This window comes from Pollicipes pollicipes, unplaced genomic scaffold (genome assembly GCF_011947565.3).
Source record: "Pollicipes pollicipes isolate AB1234 unplaced genomic scaffold, Ppol_2.1 Scaffold_4703;HRSCAF=5552_pilon_pilon_pilon, whole genome shotgun sequence".
NCBI lineage: Eukaryota > Metazoa > Arthropoda > Thecostraca > Pollicipedomorpha > Pollicipedidae > Pollicipes > Pollicipes pollicipes.
In genome coordinates this window covers 7,681-30,143 of record NW_023596538.1, presented here as the reverse complement: position 1 = coordinate 30,143, position 22,463 = coordinate 7,681, and the positions used below count along the sequence as shown (strand labels likewise).

The following is a 22,463-nucleotide window of genomic DNA, read 5'->3' as shown; positions in this document are numbered from 1 at the left end:
GTATTCCTGCTTCTGTAAATGCTACCAACGTGTCAATAGCAATGAAGTAATTTAAAAAGGTTGTGCAGCGTACGCCTACGTGCAATTTTTTTTTTAAGGACGCCAGCAGCTACGGCGGTCATTTTAGCGCTCGGAACAAAAAAAGGTCAGACGGCAATTTAACCCGACCCACAGGCCAAATACGTATCCAACTAGGGCGTTCCCACCCCTTCGATGCTAGTGTTGCGAAGGATAATCAACAATCATTTCCTTGTGAAAACAAGGAAATCTCGTTTCGTGCGACACAACAAGGTCATGTTAAAGGAAACGTTTCACATCTGAAGATTCTGAAGCAATCATTAGATACGATGAAGCAAGCTCACTTGCAACTATTGGTGTGATTTTTGTGTGGAAAAGACTGCTCCAGGCAGCAAAATTCTCTGTTTAGTAAGCACTCTCCTCAAAGCGTCATGCTTTGATTGTCATCGTATCTTGCACAACATTAGTTGGGAGCCAATTGACGGTAGTTAACCTGGAAATCGCGCTCACGAATGCCAGATATGAACGCCTCGACAATTATATTTTTCTTGGCCTTGATCGCCGCATGACTTATGGAATGGTGGAATTTGAATGACGTTATTATGACGTCACGAATGCCAAGGTGACTTTGAAACACTCCGCCCGATATACCTTTCCCCATTTTCGCGGGTGTGGGGCTCAGAAACCAGAGGAGCTTAGGTCGTAAGAAGGGCAGGTGTGAGCAGCACTGAAATTGTGATTGCGAGCAGTGTGATTGTGAACAGTGTGAACGTAATTGTGAACTGCACTGAAAGGTCTTCAATGTGGGTATTTCAGTTCAGAACTCCATGTAAATGTGGAGCACTCTCCTTAAACTTTCACAAATCGCCGGAAATCTTTGTCAGTTCCCACCTATCTTCATGTAACTATGAATGAGCTGGGGAAACGAAACACCACGCACTGTTCCTTTCCAAACGCGCCTTAGGGTGCATGTGTCGTGTTCCACACTGGCTGCTCATCCCTCCAAGTTCATAATACTTGCATGATTGACCCCTCCACGCTACAGGTGATCAAATCAAATCCAAACAGTGGAGTCCATCGATGAATGAGCAATACTTTAAATGATATTTTCATCCAACGCACTCTTCAATACTTTTGGTATTAATGATGGAATGTATTGGCATTGGTGTTAAAAGGCCTCTCATCTGCTTACTTTAGGCCCAACATTCATGTAAATCGTGAAACATCAACGACTTGGAGTGCCTACTTCAAGCGTTAACTTCTCAGCACTACAATGTAACCCACGGTGCTCACATCGCTGTTCTGCGGGGTACACTTGATCTGAGTTTGTTCAGCTCGAATAGGAGAGCTGCATGAAGTTGTAGAAGAAACCTCGTCGTTGGTTCTGGGTGATGGCTTTAGCTTGGACCCATCGTTGATGCCGCTGCTTGCTTAACTTAGCACCTGGAAGCTTTGAAAGCTTTGTTTCGTTTCGAGTAAGCCCCATCCGTGGGTACGTTAGGCAAGACACCAAAACACAATTGCACATGAGTTAAGTCAAGGAGAGGCCATGTCCACTCGAATGATGGATGCCGCAAATGCATGCGTGTTGCGTGACTCGCGTGCAGCTGATATGTAGCTACGCGCCAAATGCGGGTCGGACCTATGATCGTGGCACTCTTACTTCAGCTGGTGTCAGGCCATTAGGAGGCAAGCCCAATCTGTCCTCCGCATTGTGTTCAATCTGTCCCCACCGCCACACCATGGCATGGGCCTGGCTCGGCTAGCGAGCACGGCTGTTTGACAGGTTCCATGGCGCCTGCTAGACATCCCGTGGCCGCCCATTTCCATATGGATAAAGACCGCCGCAGCGCGGAGCGCGGGCTACCACATTTAGCAAGCTGAATGCGTCCACTGCGGCCCGGGCAAGGCTTCTCCGCCGGCCGGCCAGGTCAAGGGTCACGTAGATCGGGGGGGGGGGGGCACCCCCCGGCGGCACGAGCCCTGCTGGCGGTGAGCGTTACAGGCCGTCTCCGGCCAGGACACCGCGTGAGGCTGCGGCTTGACCCCGACCGGCCGCTGACGGCGCGCCGGCCCGGCTCGTCTCCGGCATGTACCCGGCCGACCGGAGCAGTCTGCGTGCCTCCGCCTCCGCCGGCCGGCCCGAGGTGAGTGACCGCCACGCCGAGCTTTTTCGCTGCCGGTGCTCAGCAGTCTGAGTCCAATGACTCACGGGATCCGTGCATATTGGCTCGGCGCGGTGCGTGGACAGCTGTAGCCCCGGCGTTCGAGCGGCCTGCGGACGGTGCGCGGCCGCTCCGACGCTGGGAGCGTGCGTTGCCCTGGCAAGCGCGGCCGACCGGGGTCATGATGCCCTCGGCGGAAGCGCCTGTGCGCCGCGCGGGTGCTGCCGTCGCACCGCCATTCAGAGGCTGAATAGAGCCGGCGGACGGGTTGTCACGACGCCGGGGGAGGGAGGAAGGGAGGGAGGGAGCGCCGTCCCAGCGCAGATGTTGATGGACTGAGCGTCTCCGGTAGTCTCCCGCGGAGGGCCAGGGGGTTGGTCGATGGGCCTACCGTCTCTGACATTCTCGGCAGTCTCCTCGGTTTCCTGGGTAAGTCAGCCGTGGCAAACTAACTGTCTCTGACAGCCTCTGCCTGTGTTCCAGTGGGCGCGCGGGCCAGATTGTGTTTAGGTGTCGGCGCCATTCGGCAAAGTGACAGTTTTCTGGCCGTCCCAGGTGTCTCGGCGGGCCTCTGGCGGACCAGCCATCTCCGTCAGTCCCCCTGAGTCTCGGCAGACCGCCGTTGGGCCAGCCATCTCCTTCAGTCCCCCAGAGTCTCGGCGGGCCGCCGGTGGACCAGCCATCTCCGTCAGTCCCCCTGAGTCTCGGCTGGCCGCCGGTGGGCCGACCATCTCCGTCAGTCCCCCAGAGTCTCGGCGGGCCGCTGGTGGACCAGCCATCTCCGTCAGTCCCCCAGAGTCTCGGCGGGCCGCTGGTGGGCCGACCGTCTGCCCGCCGCTCGGCCGTCGGTCGCTCGATACAGGCGGCGCCGGAGGTGTCCGTGCAACAGCTGCACGTGCCAAATCATCAATCACCGGAGGCCCGGGCGCTATTGATCTCGGCCTGGTTCACACCGCCGCCGCCACGGCCGGCCTAGCCGGGCCAGGCCGATCCGGTGTCAACAGGTCGACCACTGCACCCGAAACAGGGACGGACCAGAGCCGACGCGTGGCCAACCAAGCGGGTGTTTCGCCCCTCGCGACAGGATAGCATGTCCGGTGGGGGTGTTGGGAGTATGTTGGCAGCAGGGGACAGGGCGCATGTAGGTGCGTAGAGGTGCTGGCTAAAACGCAAAGTATAACCCCGTAAGTTGTGGGTCGAAGCCGCAGGAAGTGCGGCCTGTGATGGCAGTTTTGCCGTTTTGCTCATTGAGATCATTTGCGAACACGCGCATTTTGTTGGACCACGGTGATCGCGCCCTCCGGCTTGCAGTCACTGTCTTCGCGCACTGTCCATCCCTTGGGGCGATGGGATCGGCCGTAATCCTCGCCCCGCCAAAGCGCAGACTAATTATACTCAGGCCTTGTCGCACTAATGGTCTATTGATTGGTGGGCGGTCGTGACAGACGAGTTTCGTCTCGAGCGGTGGCGTCGCTCGATAATTGCAGTTCTAGTGCCGAGATCATCGACATCGTGGCCATTAGCCGCTTACGGTTCATGTATCTCGATAATTCGGTGCGGACCATTTTGGCGTGGGCGGTGTATTTTAGAGTAGCGTCCTTATTGGTTTATTCGGCGATGGTGGTATGCTAATGACATTATTAAGAGGAGATCCGCATAGTTTTTGGTATGGGCATAGCTCTCGAGCACTTGATTAGGACGTCAGCCTTCATCTCCATCCATTTCAAGGTTTTCCATGAAATGTGTTCCTTTCATCGTCCAAAATATTAGTTTCATTAATGTAGATTATAATCTTTGGTTTGGAACAAAATAACGTGTCGGTACCCAACATCTTAAAGTATATTTTGCAAGCAGAGAGATCGAAGACGTAGAAAACAAGCTACTGCTCACAGATAGGGTAACTGTTCAGTCTATCGCCCTTACTTGGTGTGTTAGGATGTACCGGCCATCGTTCTCTATTGGTCAGAATGAAAGAGGGCAGAAAGGCAACGATCTGGGACACATCATCAGGTGTTTTTCGGGCCTTAGAAGGCTCGGAGAGAGCTTGGCTTTCAGCCAGGTATGAGCCACAGCCCGAATTATCTCCTCGACATTGCATTGCTGGGATTCGAACTGGGGTCTTCTGAATGCCGGTCCAGCGTTCTCCCAGCTAAGGAAATCGGACATATGGCGTCATTCATCTCCTGGCTTTACGAAAATTTCTCCGCGGAATTGACTAAAAAATAGGGCTGATATCTACGCTTGGCTTACTGTTGGGTCTGATAGCCCATGACATGTGTGCTGCCTCTTTGATCTCTCCAACTTTCCAGAATTGCTCTCCGTGGATGATAATTACCTCATGCCATTTTGGTTCGTGGTCTCCGTCTGACATGCGCGCTCTGCCACACCGCACTTCCAGTCCCACATCTGTGTTGGGTTTTTGAGCTGGGATAGCCATGCTCGTGACCATTCACTGCAGTTCAAAGCCAATCTTTTTAGAAAAAATAAAATCGTCTTGTTTCTGGGCTCGATGCTTGCACATCGCCGAACCGCATGTGACGTCCGGCCGACGGGAAAGTCACCCAAAACATGCAGGACGTCATAGAAACATTACACGAGCACCCAACTTCATTAGCTGTTTTGTGTTCATGGTCAATAAAAGCACGGCCGCTCAAGCATTCGGATTTAAAGAGTGTTTCACATTTGTATGACATTATGAACCGAAATAGCCACTTAAGAGATCATTTGGTGCAGGTCCTAGCCCTGTCCTTGTTAAAACGTGAAAATGTTCTAGTTTCTGAGCTACATGCTCGCGCAGATGTTAGACTTTTTCGTGGAGACTATTTGAAGGTTACCCAGACGTCCACGTGTCATAATGACGTCATTCAGACGCGGCCATTCCACTGGTCATGCGGCGTTCAAGGTCAATAAAACATAATTGTCGCGTCGTCCATATCAGGCGTCCGTGATCACGATTTCCCGAGATAACGGCCGTCAGTTCGGTGTGAACCAATGTTGTGCAAGCTGCACGAGATTCCAACACAACTTGGCTATTTGGATTATCGCCCTTTTGACCGTAATTGGTCATTTCAGGACTGTGGAATGAAGCAAACCGAATAACGGTACAGCACGATTACACGCGCCTAGCGGGGGGAGGGAGAGTGAAAACCTGTTGAGTTTAGCCCGCGCGGGTTCCCTCCGCAGGGCGTGCGCTTGGCACGCGGTCGGGGTCCCCCCGGGGGCCTCTCGACCTACTTGCGGTGGGTGTATTCCACCCAACCGAGACACGCGAAACGTGGTGAGGATCCAAGATGAAGCACGGAAGGAAATATGGGTGTCGAAATGCGTACCACGAATTTCGTTTTACAGAACATTTACATTCATAGCGTTCTACGTGCCGGTGCAGCGGTACATTCTTCCTAGTTATCGCGCAAGCCACACTTGCAATTGGATAACTTGACAACAACACTATAACTGAGTATGTGAATATAAGTAAGCACCGAAAATCACGGACAAGTATGGAAGAACACCACGAGAAAACAGCCAATACGCGAACACCTAACGATATTTGGCTCAGCACTCACCCAGCACCACCTCGGAGCACCTCTAGGCAGATTGAGGAACTACACGTGAGTGCTATCACACAAACATTCCGCGCGCAATCACACGATGAACTGAGGAGTGTACTTCGAAATACACAAATGTTGTGATCTAGGGCTCTATTTTCCATTAAAGAGTTTACCAATGGTTATAACTGAGCTTATTCTATCGTAGCTGACGCTTATTTCAATATTTTCAAATGTGGAACATTCCATTTATGGTGATGTATAACCCAAAATCCCAAAGACGGAATGCAATTGGCTTTTAGTCAGATTTCGCTGCTGATTGCATGTTTCGAACGCGAACCGCGTTTAACCATCACATACACAGGTATCCAGCTGTTTTTAACCTGCGCCTAATGTCTGGTGAGCCCAGTTTTCTTCCCCGCTGTTGCAACGCAATTATCAGTCGCAACGCAAATACGCGATAAAGCAAATGTGATATGGGATTGCTGTATAACATGACAGAGCATGCAGCTTTGCTGATGGAACAGATGCGGCGAGCAGATTCGAATAAAGGCTTCGAAGGCGGCGTTATAGGAAAATCTTGACACAATATTCAACGCTGGGATATTGGTCTGACAAGATGGCCGCGTGGTATCGTCTTTGGAGGTCACAACTGTCTGAGAACATAAAGCCATTACCTGGGCTGTTTCAGGAACGGCGTACGTCTCGCGACATTAAAAACAATATATATATATATATATATATATATATATATATATATAATGCCGAGCTACCGCAAGACGTTCCCCGCACTTGCTGTCAGGTAGGGCTGGTGAGCTGGGTGGGGGGGGGGGGGGAAGGAGCAGATGCCGTTGGCAGGCCTTGGAACCTGAGCAGGGGGGCTCACTTAACGTCTTCAACGTGGTACGAAAGGCGAAAATATATTATTTTGTCATAGATGGTGATGTATGCCATTATCTACTAACGTACTGATTAGTCATGGAATCCAGCTTTCAAGACAAAAGGAACCGATAAGCTGTTTAACGAACGCTGTGAATTCTTGTCGCTGGATTGGAGTTTGGGATGGTGGTTGGAACTCTGAACGTTTTTATGTTGTGAATAGGCGGCTGTTAGGATAAATACAAGTCACATTTTTGGCAAAGACATCGATCATTTTAAGCACATCTTCCAGTTATTATCACTACGCAGAGGCTAATTGGTATAAAAGCTGCACTAACTGCATTCTGCCTGCGACAGTCCGGGCCTCCACTGTTGGCGGTGGTGGCGTGTCCACCGTCACAGTTGACGGTGGTCACAGGCGGGCCATCGGCATTGCCCGTGATGCTGGGCTCCGATTGTCACAGTTGACGGTGGTCACAGGCGGGCCATCGGCATTGCCCGTGATGCTGGGCCCCGATTGTCACAGTTGACGGTGGTCACAGGCGGGCCGTCGGCATTGGCCGTGATGCTGGGCTCCGATTGTCACAGTTGACGGTGGTCACAGGCGGGCCATTGGCATCGGCCGTGATGCTGGGCTCCGATCGTCACAGTTGACGGTAGTCACAGGCGGGCCATCGGCATCGGCCGTGATGCTGGGCTCCGATTGTCACAGTTGACGGTGGTCACAGGCGGGCCATCGGCATTGCCCGTGATGCTGGGCTCCGATTGTCACAGTTGACGGTGGTCACAGGCGGGCCATCGACATTGCCCGTGATGCTGGGCTCCGATTGTCACAGTTGACGATGGTCACAGGCGGGCCATCGGCATTGCCCGTGATGCTGGGCTCCGATCGTCACAGTTGACGATGGTCACAGGCGGGCCATCGGCATTGGCCGTGATGCTGGGCTCCGATCGTCACAGGTGATGGGGGTGTCGGTTGGAAGGTCATCTCGCTGATATTTGTGGCGGTGCTTCCAACCCGCCCACCACATCGGGAGGCTGCGACGCTATCCGTCAATGGTGCGAACGTGACGACTCCATCATTTGTCACCACGAACGTGACGGCTCCATCATTTGTCACCACGGTCAGGTGATGGTGATTCTGGCTGTTACAACTGACGGTGACGGGTTGATCATTACAGCTGGCTGTAGTGACGGGTGGGCGGTTGCGGGTAGCGACTCTGTTGGAATCCGCGTTTGATTGTAATTAGTTGTCATATGTTCACGCCTATGTAAGTAGCCATCTACCATGCGTGAAGACTGGGTGCCATGGGTCGGTACAGAACATGTACATACATACAAGGAGGGTAATATGCTGGTGACCCCGGGTTGGTTTTGGTGCCAAACTCAGTAATGCTTGCTAGTGCAACACCTCATACCATACCATACCACATCATACCGCCGGCCGCAGTTCAATGCCATATAAATGTGGACACGGAAATCGTATGGGGGGGGGGGAGGGGCTCTACGAAACGATGGCTGGGACGACAGGCTTAATCTCAGTCTCGTCAGGTTCTAATGGATTGTGCATTAGAAAAAAGGACACGATGAACATCCTACCTGGATCCAAATGTGGCAGAAGCATGTGTATCATGTTACCGGGTGGTACCAAGTACCGAGGATTGATATGAAATTCTACGTTGTAGAACACATTGCAAGTTGTTCCGCTAAATGGTCGTCAATCCACACGTTTTTGCAGCGTTTATTTCATTTTAGACTTGAAGCATTCGTTTGCTTGTGAAAGTGGTTTTCCGAACTCCCTCCAGCAGCGGAAACTGATGTTTTGTGTCGGAACTTACTCATGGCCGCTTTCATGGCCACTTACTCATGGCCGCTGGCGCTATTTCGTCTTTTCCCAAGCCGTCATAGCTGTACGATGGAGCTCAAGCGCGTCACAAAGTTAAGCGTCACGCGAGTGCGATAAGATGTCATGAACACGTAGCAGCATTAATGCCGCGTGCCAGTGTGTTCAGCGCCCGGAGGCAGCTGGACGGTGCTATTCATCCCTATAGGAAATTTAGAGCCAGCGTTAGACATCCAATCCGTTGTATGCAAAAGTCCCGCATCGGAGACTTCGTGCTCGGGTTCTCGATGGAGTACCTTCCAAAACTTGCCTTTGCTGATTGGCATTTCCCACTGTGGACCTGCCGCGGACCCTGAAAGCCTGTCACGGACGGACGTCATGCTGACGCGTTCCATCAAACTTGCACGCCTCGGGGGAGCAGCCGAGCGGTGTCCATTTTAGCCTGATGGCGGCGGCCAGCGCCGCTGACGCCGGTCAGGTGGGGTACTGTCGGCGGTGGCAGGCGGACATCACGGGCTACTGGCGGCGGCGCGTCAGCCGGTCCGGCAGGCACGCAGCTCCGCCACCGCCAGACTCTGAGCGCCTGGTGCAGACACTGGGGACGGCCTCGGATGCCAGGCGGGTCCCGACGAGTGTTCGGGACAGGGACGTGCCTGCGCCAGAGATGTAGCTCGACACCGCTTCGATGTTGCACTGCCCAGCCGCCGTCGTTCCAACGCGTCCGCTCGGCCATCCCATCCGCACTATAGCTCACAGTAACTGGACAGCCGCCGTCGCTCCAACGCGTCCGCTCGGCCGTCCCACCCGCACTATAGCTCACAGTAACTGGACTGGAAGGCAACCTTTGCATGCCATTTGCAGCCACATCGCTTAGCCATCTGTGAGGGAGGACCTCTGCTTTGCAGGTCAGCCTCGCGTTTACGTCCGGCGGGCGAGAAAGCCGCTCGTGGACCTGCAGATGTCGCGACTCTCGATCATCTCCAGCAGACGCCGCGGGGGTCGCGCTGAGGACACATTCCAGCTGCCCCAGCTGGGGTCACCGTTTCAGGTCAGGATGTGGGATGGGGATGGGGGATGGGGTTGGGGTGGGGGTGGGGGGTGGGGGGTGGGGGTGGGGGCAGGTCGGGAAGTTCGAATCAGAGGCGATGCATGGATTGGAATGCAATCAGTCTTGACCAGGGGCGGAGCGTCAGGGCTGACAAACGGCCCTCGGATGGAGGAAGCCCCCCCCCCCCAAGTGGCTGAATATGCCTTGTTTATGAGAGGCACGGTTTTCTTTGCTTTATAATTTTTTACTGGAAAAGAAACAAGAAGCTGCAGCAGGAACAACTCTGTTTGAATTTTAACGTCAGTTAACCGAAAAAATTAGGCGCTTAACAACCGCATGGAATAAATCACCGGCGCTCCTCATTGTACGACTCAATTTATTATTTCTGAGCCAAAAGAACTTCGGTGCTCGTCAAAAAGAACCCGTCAACGCAGTAACCAACGTGCGTTTGTCTGGCAATGTTTCAACGTTCCGCCAGAATCGACGTGAGATAGATTATGCAGCATAACCAGAATCGACTAATGAAATGGACTATTTGACATAGTTTTGAACATGCAGCCTCGTCCATGTCAGCAACAAAAGCCTCGAAGCCAGCGTTGTAGGACCCATAGACCGCGTGACGTCGGCCCCACGGCTAACATTGAGTGGAGGCCAACGGGCAGACGAAAAAGATGACCCATCTGAAAAAGTATTTTTGACTGACACAGGACATCATTTCATAAACTTAAAATGTGGTCCAAGAGTGTATTTCACCGGCGCAGTTTTTCAGTTGATGATAAGAACGGATTAGCCTTTACAGCATTGCGGAGTGGTGCTGGGAATTGTTGGTGTAACTGGAAGAGTAAAGGTGGAATTTCTATGCTTCGTGTTGCTGTGACAGCTTACCTGTCCGAAGGTCAAGCTCAAAATAAAAAAGAGATGCCCCGGGATAATCCTTGAACAGTATGAATTGATTTTGCAGGACATTTAGGGAAATTATTTCACAATGGTCGTTCTCGCGCGCACGGCGCCTGCCGCCTGGTGTTGCCTGCAGCGGCCGACGCCGTTCGGTTTTAAGGAGGCTGCAACGCCGGCCATCCCTGTTCTTGCTCCTGAGACTGTGAACCCATAGGCACAATGCTGCTTGATGTGATTTGTTTCACCAGGCGATTTTTCAATATAATGAACGTTCGCAGGCAGACATGGGATGGCCTTTCCATTTTTTAATTAATTTTGACTCACCCTATTTAATACCAATGGGATTCAGTGAGACCACTGATATACCAATGATACCAATGAAAGCACTCGGAAGCACATTATCGTTGCTGGTAACGGGCTTAAGGGCCATTCCATTCCGTTACAGCGCCAGGTGACTTCCGCCTTCCATTCTTGTGGCCCGGGGGGTGGGGCCCCCTGGTCGACCCCGAGGCCCTTAGCGGGATAAGTCATACCACATTGGCCCCCTCCCAGCCGCAGAAGGCCTTCTGAACAGTGCAGCGAGCACCCGATCGACGCATAAGCCCTCATTGATGCCACAAGGTCCGTGATTGCCGCAGGTTATCCAATTATTGGTGCACAGACTCAAGTCAGGCATAACGGGCACATGGCTGGAATCGGGTTTGCGGGCCCATCGTTCGGTTATGGGCCCTGAATGACACAGGGCCTTTTCGTTTTCTCAATGTAACCCCTGATCTCAAAATATCAATGTAAATCTAATCTCAAATCAATGTACACTCAATCATAAGCTATCATGTTTTCTTTCATTGAGGGCACTAGGGCGAGAGGCCCTATGGTATTCGGGGTCCCGTCTCCGTCTCTGTTCAGCAATCCGTCTCCGTCCCTGTTCCCATGTCCCAATCGAGGCCCCTGGCTGACGCAGGACACACTGCTAGGCACCGTGGGTCAGTAACCGACACCGGGCCCCGCATTTTACGGGGCTCCGACCAGTGAAAATCGCGGGTCCGGCCTGGTCCCTGTTCGGGAAAGTAGCCCCCAGAGCTCAGACCGACACGTAGCCAACGTTGGATGTCGACGGTCTCTGACTGACATAAAAGCCGGTACTGTCTCTGAGTCCTCAGTCGATGCAAAAGGCCCTCTGACTGATATTTCAGGCCACGGTCCTACGAGCCGGGACCCTTCATGAGATCCACAGCCAGCTCCTCACCCCTCAGCCTCCAATCGGGCCCTGAACGTCGGTGCCGGCGGACTCCTCGGGCCCGTCTTCAGACGTCGTTAAACTCTGTCTTTGGTCGATTCGGGGCTTGCAAGGATCCCCGTGAGGCACTGTGGGTCTCTGAAAGATGCAGGACAGTGACCAATGGAAATCGCTGGCCCGGCTTTCTCGCTGCTTTGGAAGTGGGCCCTCACACCCCTAACACGGAACCGATTGTGTGATACTGGTGGTGTCTGACCGATATATAGGTCCTCATCGACTCAGGGGGTCGCCAATCGGGACAAAGGCCATCTGACTGAGGTCCCGTCCCCGCAGGCCGGGCCACGAATAAAAATCCGGCCAGCCCTACATGCCCTTAGGCGTTCCAATCGGGCCCTTGATCGTCGGCCCAGGTCCGCCTTCCAGGCTTTCTTCGGGTCACCTGGAACCCTGGCTCTGGCCCACTCGGGGCCTCTTGGCAAATGGGTTCCCTGTTAAACGCTATGGGTCTCTGACCGACGCTGGGGTCCCGACCGACGTATAAGGCTCATGCCGACACGGAGCCGACTGCGCATTACTGGTGGTTTCTGAGTAATATATTCTGACCTTATCGACTCACTGGCCTCCCGATCGGCGGGCAGGGTCCTCCGGCTGGTAATTAAGTGCCCGGTACTGCGAGCCGGGGATCCTGAACAAGACCTTCAACAGGCCTTTTGGACACTTCGACACTCAAATTGGACCCTAATTGTCATTCGGGCCCGTGGGGACCTAAGGGTGGAGTGAGAAGGGGCGGGGGCACGTGCCCTTGTGCCCCTTGCTTGCACCACGGACTTAACGTATGCTTCATCTCACACGCAGCTTTTAAAGGGGCGCTTTGACCATTCGTGTCACCAGGCCTTGTTGCGGAAATACCCCGAGTAGGTCACAGTTAATGTCGCGCAGTCAGACCGGCGAAGGTCCAGGGTGAGTCGTACTACAATAACTAATCCCCATTCGCTGTGGCGGACCGCGTTTGATGTCAATGGGCGGGCAGCACGCCAGATCTGACGAGGCCCTATACCCTCCAACGCTCCAGCTCTGACGAGGCTCTATACCCTCCAACACTCCAGCTCTGACGAGACCTAGTACCCTCCAACACTCCAGCTCTGAAGAGGCCCCGTACCCTCCAACACTCCAGCTCTGACGAGGCCCCGCACCCTCCAACACTCCAGCTCTGACAAGGCCCTGTGCCCTCCGACGCTCCAGTTCTGACGAGGCCTTGTACCCTCCGACGCTCCAGCTCTGACGGGGCCCTGTACACCCCGACACTCCATGCCTGCCGAGCCCCCATACCCTCCGACATTCCACACCGCCATAGCTGCGTTCAGCGCTGCCTCACCGCCCGCCGCGACCGCGCCTGCCTGTGACGATGACCGTCCTCCCTCCATCGGACCCGACGCCCGTCCTCCCTTCATCAGACCCGACTGCCGTCCTCCCTCCATCGGATCCGACGACCGTCCTCCCTCCATCGGACCCGAAGTTCATTCTCCCTCCATCGGACCCGACGCCCGTCCTCCCTCCATCAGATCCGACGACCGTCCTCTCTCCATCGGACCCGAAGACCGTCCTCCCCTCCATCGGACCCGACGACCGTCCTCCCTCCATCGGATCCGACGCCCGTCCTCCCTTCATCAGACCCGACTGCCTTCCTCCCTCCATCGGATCCGACGACCGTCCTCCCTCCATCGGACCCGAAGTTCATTCTCCCTCCATCGGACCCAACGCCCGTCCTCCCTCCATCAGATCTGACGACCGTCCTCTCTCCATCGGACCCGAAGACCGTCCTCCCTCCATCGGACTCGACGACCGTCCTCCCTCCATCGGATCCGACGCCCGACCTCCCTTCATCAGACCCGACTGCCGTCCTCCTTCATCAGACCCGACTGCCGTCCTCCCTCCATCGGATCCGACGACCGTCCTCCCTCCATTGGACCCGAAGTTCATTCTCCCTCCATCGGACCCGACGCCCGCCCTCCCTCCATCAGATCCGATAACCGTCCTCTCTCCATCGGACCCAAAGACCATCATCCCTCCATCGGACCCGACGACCGTCCTTCCTCCATCGGATCCGACGTTGCCGAGGTTGCATGCGCCGAGGCCGAGCTCTGGTCGCGTGTCTCTGCAGCCGCCCGGCGGCCTTAGGTGGCTGCTCCTCTTCCCGCGCTGCCGCCCGTTTGTCTCGACCGCATGCAGATGCGACCAGCGGCGCCATGTCGGCCGGCCCGGGCCGGGCTGATAGCGCGTCTGATTCGATTAGGACCAGTGGAGACACCCCACCGGCACTGCCGCCACCTGTTCGCGCCTTTTTTACGGCACCACACGGGGCCACGTGCGCTGCCAAACCGCCCGCCGACCGCCACCAACGCGCCAGCCCGCCGGCGTGGTTGTTTTCCAGGCTCGCGAGATTAATGGTGTGTAGGTTGCGGCGTGATGTAAATTCTTTCGTTCTGTTTTTTCCTTGTTTGTGTCACTGTATGAATGGTGGGCCTATTAACAAATGCTATGGACAAAGGGTATCTTTTTTCCATTATTGGTCGCCTTGGGATTATCGCAAGCATTAGTTTTTTTGCCGCAGAAACACGTCATTATTCCTTCTATCGACGGCGAGCAGAGGAACCAAGTAACCATGGGTCAATGGTGATTAGGCGGTCATGACCCCGCATTAACACACACACACACACACACACCACACACAACACACACACACACACACACACACACACACACCACACCACACACACACACACACACACACACAACACACACACACACACACACACACACACACACACACACACACACACACACACACCACACACACACACACACACACACCACACACACACACACACACACACACACACACACACACACACACACACACACACACACCACACACACACACACACACACACACACACCACACACACACAACACACACACACCACAACACACACACACACACACACACACACACACACACACACACACACACACACACACACACACACACACACACCACACACACACACACACACACACACACACACACACACACACACACACACACACACACACACACACACACACACACACACACACACACACACACACACACACACACACACACACACACACACACCACACACACCACACACACACAACACACACACACACACACACACACACACACACACACACACACACACACACACCACACACACACACACACACACACACACACACACACACACACACACACACACACACACACACACACACACACACACATACACGCATGCACGCACTCACGCGCACACACGCACGCACGCACGCACGCACACCACACACACACACACGCACGCACGCACGCACGCACGCACGCACGCAGTTTCGCTGCCATTGGAGCAGCTTTTGCTCATAACCTTATACCTTAACACACCAGAAGTCATAGTGGCCAATCATGGCATGCTATTTATAAAACGTTTCAAGTCAGCGCATGCTGCTGTGAGACAGAGACAATTAAGGATGGAAGTACCGGTTTACATGTTTTTGGACGATGAGTAAAACTTGCTTTCTTTAATGAGGGTGAATAAAACGGGCTGTCATGAAGCGCATCATCAGCTTTGTTGAAGGTCTTTCCGACATCAATGGTTACACAAGGTACCCGAAAAGCTAACATCCTGCATGTAACTTCAGGACACTCTGGGACCTGCAAAATAATTTGTACAATGTTGCACTTTATCACGACCCGAGAGCATGTTCTTGTGCCTCAGAATCCTGCCGGCATGACAAGGGACCAAAGGTAAGTCACACCGAGGAGAGGGACCAAGGTCGAGGCCCGCCAAATCCGTGCCATGTCAGGAGCAGGCCCCTCATTTGACCTGTTTTAATCTTCTGGCTCACATTTTATAAAGAAATCAATGGGTCAGCCGCATCCACTCATAACCACAAGTAAGTGTGGCATATCGCGTTCGCTCATTATCTGTAAGCTGGCCTCATGTGATTTCCAATGATAAGCGTACATTACCCTATTTGGTGTGACTGCCGCTGACAAATAGACCAGTCGAGATGGCATGCACACCATGTCCTCTCGCATCATATGCCATTTGGCAAGCATTCTTTCTCAGTGTTCCTTGAATTATTGCTCGTCAGGAGTAAATGATGATTATCAGGGACGCAGGCAGGGGGACGGAGGATACAGAGGTACAGGCTCCCCATCCCGTTTGCCAGGGTTTTGGGTCCCTTATGCTCTTGGAACCGAGGATCAATAGACTGATTGGAGGGCCCGAAGGGTCCGAATGGCTGGCCGGAAGTCGTATTAACACGCGCTTGCGTGGGGGGAGGCAAAATATTTCAGTCTTAAATGAAGCTTTTCATCTCTGAGATAGTTTCTCAGACAGTTTGACGAATGAATTTAGGACAAAGACAACTGTCAATGACCTTGGGTCAGGTACTGAGGTCACACGGGGGGTCGAAACCGGTCTGCCTTTTTATTGGATGATTTTCTTAATGGGATAGCTTTTGATGCCCATTTCGAATTTCCTGGTGACAGGGACGACAGCAGACATCCTCCCTGAACTTCTTGAAAGCCATAGGAGGTCGCTGACCCAATACGACGCTGATCAATCTTTTTGTTTTGAAGAACACGCCGCCTAGCGTAATCATTGAAGGTTGTCCGAATTCAAAACTAAAGTAATATCACCTATATTTGGCCACCATAAGCTTGTTAGGGTCAAAAAAGGTCACTGACCTGCATTGAACCCATATTATATTTGGCTTAGAACAGGCATCTAGGCTTGAGGCGGCTGCATGAAAGATCTGGGGCACTTTGGACACCAATCTGGAGTTTGACCTTGTTTGGTCGTATTTGGCCTTGATATTATGACCTAGAAACCTCAAATTTCGATACAAACTAGCTCACATCTCGCATACCTACCATGAGAATTAAGTTTTTAACTCTCTTAGTTTTTTTTTTAGTTTTCAGAGAGGTGAACTTGACCCCCACTCGAGCGCGTCGTATCCAACCGGCCACCCGGGCACGTGTTACGGAACACCGGCATGCAGGACCACGCCGTAAAATGCCAGCCAGGGGACCTCACGCGTCGGTCAAGATCTCACGGGACCCTCATGTCCTCTTGGCCAGTCAGAGACCGCCAACAATGAGCAGCGGGCTCCGTGCCGGGCTGGACCCTGGGGGCCGATTTCTCCGAGCAGACAAGGCCTGGACCGTAAATTGCATTATTCGGTGTCCCTGCAACAATGAGGGGGCTCCTATGTCGGCAGGGCCCACATTGGCTAATGGGGGCTCTGTTTTGGAAACGGGCTCTGGGTCTGCCAGGTGCACATTCGCCCAGCAGTGAGAGGGACAAGGCCTTGAATGTGAGACAGCCTGCTGCCTTGGGCGGGGCCCTCTCGCATTGAAGTGAAACATGGAGGCTCGGGATCAAAGAGCCGGCAATAGAGGATGGAAGAGCCCCGGGTCAGTCAGAGGCCCAGGCACGGAACGGTGCCCCGCCCGCCCCGTTTCAGCCAGGGGCCTGGTTAAACCGAACTGGAGTTTTTGTGCCACTTATTGGACGCCTTACGCCGACAATAACAAATACAGTAGCATCAATGGGGGCCTCCGCGTCGATCTGTGGGAACTGCCCCGCACTCAGTTCGCGCAGCTGCCAACTCCTCGGCCTTACTGAATTCTATACAATCCTACCTATTGTTGAAGATCTGTAGTTTTTCCCTTGGAACTACATTTTCACTCCTAAGTTCTATACACACACTATGCACCTTCCCTAGCTCCTCCTCACCATCTCCCGGTTAATAAGCTCACACCTGCATTCACACTTTCTTGCCCTAGCACTGATTCAAAATAAATAAACGAGCACTTAAACCACTCAGAACTCTGTTTGACAAGCTGGTTATAACTCGAACTTTAAGTAATCTTACACTATCTTCTGTTAACTCCGAAAACGCTACCTATGTCTGGTCAATGAAGAACTACACAGCACAGTCAATGCTCACTTAAACCGAAAAAAGCTATTAAGCAATGCAAATATATACTTATAGCTTGAGTACCCTGGCTGTAACTGATAATGCCCTAGAACCTGTAACACCACCTATCATCTAAAGCCTAACTTTATCACTAAGCTGATGCCCACCACACTTCAAAACTGACAAGAAAATAGGCAGAGGCTTTCCTCATCAACAAAAAATGGTCCAAAACTTAAAGCAACCACCCTCAAAATTCATATACACCTTTCTATTTCTTAATGTAACTTAAATTAGTAAGTGCACTTGCGAGGCACGTTATTCACGCAGATACGACAGTAGCAATAACTTTGTTCTAGGAGAGAAAAGACAACAGGAGAATGGAGATATAGATGCGTTGATCTTTCGGCAACATGACTCTACCGAATTATTATAGATATATTATATGCTATAATATATTATAATTAGCAGAATTATAACGCGGAAATACACAAACTTAAGCTGTAATACGCCCTGAGACTCACACTGCACGACCAACGCTGCTCAACTTCACGCGCCCTTGCTCGTGACAAGCTCCGGAGGCCGATCTGCGACGTTATTACAGCGTCATGAATGCCTGGGTGACCAGGAAAAAGTCTCCTCGAAATAATCTGTACATCTTTGCGCGGTGTAGCTCAGAAACTAAAATGCTTCACGTCTTAAGAAGGGTAGAGCTGTGAACTGCACCGAATGATCTTAGCCATTTCACTTCAAAATCCCATACAAATGTGGAACACCCCTTCGAACCGATGATGGCTCAAAGGCCGCACGCGGGGTTGTGTCTCGCAGCGGGAGCGTTTACGCAGGCCATCGCCTGCTCCAGGTTGTCATCGAAGGCGTCCCCGCCGCCGACCACGTGACCGATGCTGCCGTCGTTGACGTCACCCTGATGCATGGAGACGAATGCGGCGCGTCTGCGGAGGGTATCGTCCGGGCCACGATTCACCGAAGGTGAGAGGCGGCGGGCAGTGTGCACCGCCGGTGACAGAGGCGGTGGACGCTGTGCAGCGCCGATGATGAGAGGCGGGGGGCGGTGTGCAGCGCCGATGATGAGAGGCGGGGGGCGGTGTGCAGCATCGATGATGACAGCCGACGGGCAATGTGCAGCGTCGATGTGAGGCAGCGGGCAGTGTGCAGCGTCGATAATGAGAGGCGACGGACAGTGTGCAGCGCCGATGATAGGCGGTGGGCGCTGTGCAGCTCCGATGATGAGAGGCGGAGGGCGGTGTGCAGCGTCGATGATGAGAGGCGACGGGTGGTGTGCAGTGTCGATGTGAGAGGCAGCGGGCAGTGTGCAGCGTCGATGATGAGAGGCGACGGGCGGTGTGCAGCGTCGATGGTGAGAGGCGACGGGGTAGTGTGTAGCGTTGATGTGAGGCAGCGGGCAGTGTGTAGCGTCGATGATGAGAGGCGGTGGGCAGTGTGTACCGCCGATGACAGAGGCGGTGCGTGCTGTGCAGCGCCGATGATGAGAGGCGGAGGGCAGTGTGTACCGCCGATGACAGAGGCGGTGCGTGCTGTGCAGCGCCGATGATGAGAGGCAGAGGGCAGTGTGTACCGCCGATGACAGAGGCGGTGCGTGCTGTGCAGCGTCGATGATGAGAGGCGGTGGGCAGTGTGTACCGCCGATGACAGAGGCGGTGCGTGCTGTGCAGCGCCGATGATGAGAGGCGGAGGGCAGTGTGCATCACCGATGGGGAAAGGTGGCGGGCAGAATGCACCGCCGATGGGGAGAGGCGGCGGGCGGTGTGCACCGCCGATGGGGAGAGGTGGCGAGCGGTGTACAGCGCCGATGGGGAGGGGCGGCAGCGATGTGCGCCGCCGATAGGGAGGGGTGGCGGGGCGATGTGCACCGCTGATGGGGAGGGGCGGCGGGCGGTGTGCACCGCTGATGGGGAGGGGCGGCGGGCGGTGTGCACCGCTGATGGGGAGGGGCGGCGGGCGGTGTGCACCGCCGATGGGGAGAGGCGGCGGGCGGTGTGCACCGCTGATGGGGAGGGGCGGCGGGCGGTGTGCACCGCCGATGGGGAGGGGCAGCGGGCGGTGTACAACGCCGATAGGGTGGTGTACAGGCAGGCGATGTGCACCGCCCATAGGGAGAGGTGGCGGGCGGTGTGCACCGCCGATGGGGAGAGGCGGCGGGCGGTGTGCACCGCCGATGATGTGAGGCAGCCAAGGAGGGGGAGTGGTAGGGAGGGGGAAGGGGCTGACAGGCGCCGGTGAGCGAGGGATATGTGCTAGCCGGCGTGAGGGGCCCTGTGCCAGCGCTCCAGTTTCCTGGCGTCTCACTCATCACTCATCTGGAGTGGAAATGACATGGCGTCTGACACAAATACGGTGAGGAAAGACCTGGCGTCTGAAACGGCTGTGATGAGGAGTGACCAGGTGTCTGACACAGCTGTGGTGGTGAATGTCGTGGAGTCTGACACATATGTTGCGTGACTGCACAGTAGAAAGTCATCCGGCGTCTGTCACATCTTTGGTGAGGTGGTCTCTTGAAGCTGCTGGGGGAAGGGGAGCAGAGCCTGACAGCTACGGCGCGGGGGACCGGGAAGAGGAGGAGGAGGGGGGGGGGGGGCGGAGTGGTGCCACCGAGGCTGACGTGGCTGCGGCGGGAGGCGAGTACTGGCCGCACGGCCAGGCCGAGAAGCCGCATTGACGCCCTCCCCCCCGCCCCCCCACCCCACCCCCCACGGAGCCATTGTTGTCAGAGAGGTGACACAGCAAGACTATTCGGCGCAAGCAGCACCGATCGCGGGGTAGAGAGAGGACCACAGCGGCCACCATGGGCTGCGTCCAGCCCTTGCCCTGATCTGAACAGCACCCATGAAAAAGCTGCGAGGCTTCGCAGGCGCAATGGTGTCGGTGGTTTCTGTTCTCTTCCTCGATGGCTCGGATTGTTTATTTTCTGTCACTTCAGAGGACTGGTGTGCTGAGATTGCGGCGCAGACGATAACCTCTAGCCTAAATGGCCTAAGTTGAGCAAGAGCTTACTGTAAGCCCTGGGTCAGACAGCTTATGGTGGGTTTAATCGACTCGTGAAACTCAACGAAGTGGCCGGCGGCGGCAAAGTCACCCTTTCTGGTTTAGAACGCCCTCAGAAGGACTCAACCACACGTGGACTAGTCCGCTGGGTGGTTCACGAGCTACAGCATTCACGGAATCTAGCAGAAGGGCTTAACAGAAGATGCTAATGGTTGCATCCTTACAAAAAAGGCTTTCAAATCTTTGCATTTCAAGGTCGGACAACTGCACGCGAGGTTGTTGTGAAACCTGCACAGTGCTTTGTAACATTCATGATGTGATCTCCCGTGACTATCTTATTTGTTTTTGCTCTTTCGTGCTATATCTGTAGATCCTGAATGCATGCATTGTCGTGTTTTATTATTCACCGCACCACAGCTGTGCCGTGGTGTCCCACGTAGGACTCATCCAAGATGCAGCCGTCTTTTGGCACTATTTTTCATTTCTTAGAGAGCTGATTACCGCAGGCCTGATGCGTCACAAGCTGAGTCGATACCGTTGATGTGAAACATTAATAAGCAGTTTGGCGAACATGGGTTTGGTGTCATTTTGTTAATGCCGAGTTCTAATGTCACCGAATGATATCCTGTGGCAACAGTGATTTATCACTGCCCACAAAGAAAATGAAAACCTTTACCGTTGCAAGATGTCACAGATCGTCCAAAGCAGTTTAGATTACCTCGTGAAATGGGCCTTGAAACCAGGCCTCGAAATAAGACAATCTGGTTGTCTCAAAAGCTAGGGCATACACGATTCTTTCACAGGGATCACAGCTACGCGAACAGTGCAGGGCCTGCTCACAGCGCATCGCAGTCCAGATTTCGGCGTGTGGTAATAGTGACCAGCGTTGAAGCGTTCCACCAATAGTGGCCACTTGGCTGACTCAGAATGTCGCCAATACTCCGCCCACTTTCTACGGTTATAGGCTGTTTATTTGCGGCCGCTCGGCCAGCGGCGAGATAGCCACGCGATGCGGCGGATTCCCTTGATTCCCTTGAGTTCCTGCAGATTCAAGACGCGCATCGAGTCGAGATTTTCCCTAGACCTGCTGCAACAGGCGTAAGTAATAACAGTCTGGAATACTATGGGTCAAATTGTGTTAAATTGGCTCACCTCGCACCCCTCTTCGGCGTGCCCACCTGCTAGTCGGCTCAGGTGGTCGTCAATCTTGAAAACCTAGAATGCCAGCTCCAGGGGACCTAGAATGTCATTACAGTGTTGTTGAACCATTCAGAGGCTACAGTGGAGAGAGTCCGGTGGTCTCAACTGTTGCCTGCTGAAAACTACTGTTGAATCGCCCGGTCAGTGATTGATCCGCCTTCTGACACACTGCTGGACATCGTTGCGACAAACCCCTCAAATCAAGTGGCGCGCGCCGGGTCGGCCCAGTGTCACCCCGATAACCGACACGACTACACCGCCGTGCCTCGCTCCAACGGCTGGATCAGACGGACTGGCCGCACCGCCCAGCGAGGACGCATGCGGATGATGGACCGAATGGCTTCCATCAGCAGCCGGTCAGCTCCGGTTAGAGTCCCGCTCTCTTGTCACAGTAGACCGCTGGGGTATCCGCGTACAGGTACGACCACGTGGAGCACATACTTCTTGGTGGAACACGACGGGTGCTCACAGGCCGGTGGCAGATTCTGGAGCTTGGTGACCAGCGTGGCTACAGCAGGTACCTGAGTCGGCAGTGTCCGCGGCTGTGCGGAGGAGAGACCAGGCGGCTCACCTGCTGCGAGGGGGA

The 22,463-nt window shown here is 54.1% G+C and overlaps 1 long non-coding RNA gene across 1 annotated transcript; it reads left to right on the top strand.

The window, feature by feature from the left end:
- The first annotated feature begins 2,135 nt into the window (after positions 1 to 2,135).
- LOC119097898 (uncharacterized) lies at positions 2,136 to 18,597 on the top strand. The gene is made up of 3 exons (XR_005094209.1): positions 2,136 to 2,165; positions 9,356 to 9,498; positions 18,516 to 18,597. It is a non-coding gene; the product is annotated as an uncharacterized LOC119097898 (long non-coding RNA).
- Positions 18,598 to 22,463: the final 3,866 nt, after the last annotated feature.